General features: G+C 30.9%; 1 long non-coding RNA gene across 1 annotated transcript; it reads left to right on the forward strand.

The window, feature by feature from the left end:
* Nucleotides 1-834: 834 nt before the first annotated feature.
* Nucleotides 835-2,149, forward strand: LOC114175381. Its single transcript, XR_003602829.1, has 4 exons — nt 835-955; nt 1,112-1,603; nt 1,705-1,850; nt 1,990-2,149. It is a non-coding gene; the product is annotated as an uncharacterized LOC114175381 (long non-coding RNA).
* The last annotated feature ends 935 nt before the right edge of the window (nt 2,150-3,084 follow it).

Consider the following 3,084-nt stretch of genomic DNA (forward strand, 5'->3'; position numbering starts at 1 on the left):
ACAAACCTGATATTGTAGAATCCACAACAGGTGTTGTAATAGTTGAAGCACAACTTCAGAAATCGTACTCCTCTTTTGATCACTAACATAATATGAACTAAATTAAAGCATTTTAAACAATAAATTAAACACTAATATGATATACTAAGAACAGATATACTATCAAACACAAGTTTCAGTTTGCTTCACTTTTATAAATACTGATACTTTGTTAATACTTCATTAATATGTATTAGTAAAGTATTCAAAGTAACATTGTTTCTATTTATTTTATATTATATTATTTATAATAAGTTATTTTATAATATAATGTAAAATATAATAATGACATGTAAAATATATAAAGTATTTGCTTATGCCGAAACAAACGTGCTGCCATAGACATATGAAAACTAACTACTTCAATCTAGAGATAATAATGACATGAAACTGTAAATCATTATTATTGTTTAAAAGATTACAATAAACTGGGATAGAATGAGATAACCTTTTTCTTTTATACTAAATGAACATGTCTATTGGAAATATTTTTTCAAGTTATCTCAGTAATTTAGAAAAATCATTTTTCAAATGGGCCTAGCAGTGAAACCAATAGTGGAACTGAACGAGTGCGTGTCGTGATTCTAAAAGGACCTATGCCTCCACTAGAGGAAAATTAGTATTTAGTGGCACATGTTTAGCGACAATTCTATTAAAATGACACTATATTACAAAATTTTAAAAATTGTAATAATATTTATAGTCGGTTTCAAAAACCGACGGTATATTTTAACATAAACTTTTAAATAATTGGTATTTTTATGATGCATAATAAATTTGTTTTTTTGGCGCGTTTTCAGGGTAGAGTGTTTCACAACAATCCTGGCCCTTTCGTAGGTCATTTTTTCTTCTGCTGCGTTGCGAGTGTTTTCTCTATTTTTTGGAAGCCATCTTCTCTTCCATGGAAACCATTCTTGTAAGCAATGTTTTTCTCCTCTTGCAAATTTCATTTTCGAAGTTTTTTCTCCAACTCCTAAGTTGATTTCTATTCAAATTAGATTTTCTTTTGAAGTTTCAACTTCTCATAATCCCTAATTTCAATCCCTGACAAGTGTTTTTTGTATTGGATTAGGGGCAAAGCTCAAGAACATCGTTGAGGATTTCCTTTTCTCCTTCTATTAGCTTTCAATTTCTGACATATATCTGTTTCATTTCTCTTTTCCTCTTTCATTCTCTTGTATTTTGCTACCTTTTTCCATAATCATTTCCCCTAATTTCAATATAAACTCTTTCCCTTTTTATACCTTTTTATTGCATGTCAATTATTACACTCATAATTTCTCAATAATACTAGTAATCGTATGTAAAACAAAGCATGGAATTGGCGACTACATTGTTTTTAGTTGAGACTATTTCTAAATTAAAAATTAGTTCTGAGAGATAAGTTGCAAACAAATAGATCTATATGTTATTTTGGTTTCCATTTGGAGAATAGTTTAGGATTCGTGTTTTAGCATTTAAGTTAATGTTTGGCTTTTAATTTGTAGGTGGTGCTTCACCAGAGTCACTTGCCAAATGTGCAATGCAATTTTCTCAAAAATATAGTATCAGAGATGCACGATAGGTGGTATTCTCTACTCTGTGTTCTGTCATTTTTGCATAAGCTTATGCGAGTATGACAAACTTTAAGCTTTCAGCTTTGCCTCTTCTGTCGAATTTTTACAGGTTTGGACATTTCAAAGAACAAAAAGTTTTTTTTAGCTAAGAGACAGTCTAGAAGTGTTTGCAATTTGAATTATGCAAGGGACAAAGAACTCGCAATAGCAAGTTAACTTCCATGGACTTGAGTTTTCTAGTGGATCAGAGAAATGGTATTATGCAGAGCTTTGTTATTATAAATTTGAAACCATTTCATTTTGGAAATCCCTGTTAGATGGTTCAAATCCCTATTAGATGGTTTAAATCTAACATGAATTTCTTCCAAACACTGAAAATGGCTTTGGTATGCAGGTCCTAGGACTAATGTAAGGTCAGGATGAATTTAAGGTGATCCAAAAGCCAGAGTTTTAATTAGATGTACTGCACTAATGTCAGATGCCATGCAACAGGTTTGGTATAATACTATTTTAAATCATGAAAACAAAGTGGATGACAAAATTTCAAGGAAAAATAAGAAGTTATAATTAAGTCAACTGACAAATGGAATAACTTGGAGCATGTAAGGAATATGGGTCACGTTGCTACTTCTATATTAAACTTATGAAGAGAACAAACACTTTTTATGACACACCTAATTTTACTATGCGGAAAAGTCTAATATCGTGTTTGGAAGGAAGAAAATAAAATTATAGAAACTAACATTCTTTTTTAATCTGATTAGTTAGAAAATGAAAAGAAAGAAAAAATGTGTTGGGAGTTTACTGTGTATTAGAAGCAAATCAAAGTAGCATGTGATGAGTAATATTTATTAAAAGATGCGATAATCATTTAAAGGCTTAAAAACATATTTCTGCACATAACTTTATCTTTCTTTTTATATTTTCTCTTGCTGAGATTAAAGTTTATGAGAGAATATCTAACCGGCTTTGCCAGATTTATATTCTCATAAATTTTACCTCTGTTATGTTTATGTTTATATTTCATTCCCCCTCTTTCCCCCTCTTTCAATGGTATCAGAGCGAGAAATCCTTGGATACCTTTTTGAATATACGTGTGATTGAAGTGGCTTGTATTCGCTAGGATACCCTTTGTAGATCGGGCATGTTAAGGGCAGTAGAGCCGACAAAACTATAAGTCCCAGATGATCTTCCTTTGTGGGTTGAGGAATACTTTGCATATTGCGACACTCTTTACACTTATATTTTCTTGTACATGTTTTAAATCTGACAGAAACAATCAAACACTGCGCGTATTCTGGGTTATATTGCTTGTAGTGGGCATATAACTACGGAGTATATATTAAGAGGAGTGCTAATAGCACTTGGGTATAACAACCCCTTGGCTCGCAGTTGAGGTACACGAAGTCAGATTTGTTTTTTAAAAAAAAAAAGAAAAAAAAAGAAAAAAAAAGAGTTTTTGAGCCTTATGATTATTTATATTCTTTTA

Source organism: Vigna unguiculata, chromosome 1, assembly GCF_004118075.2.
Source record: "Vigna unguiculata cultivar IT97K-499-35 chromosome 1, ASM411807v1, whole genome shotgun sequence".
Taxonomy (NCBI): Eukaryota; Viridiplantae; Streptophyta; class Magnoliopsida; order Fabales; family Fabaceae; genus Vigna; species Vigna unguiculata.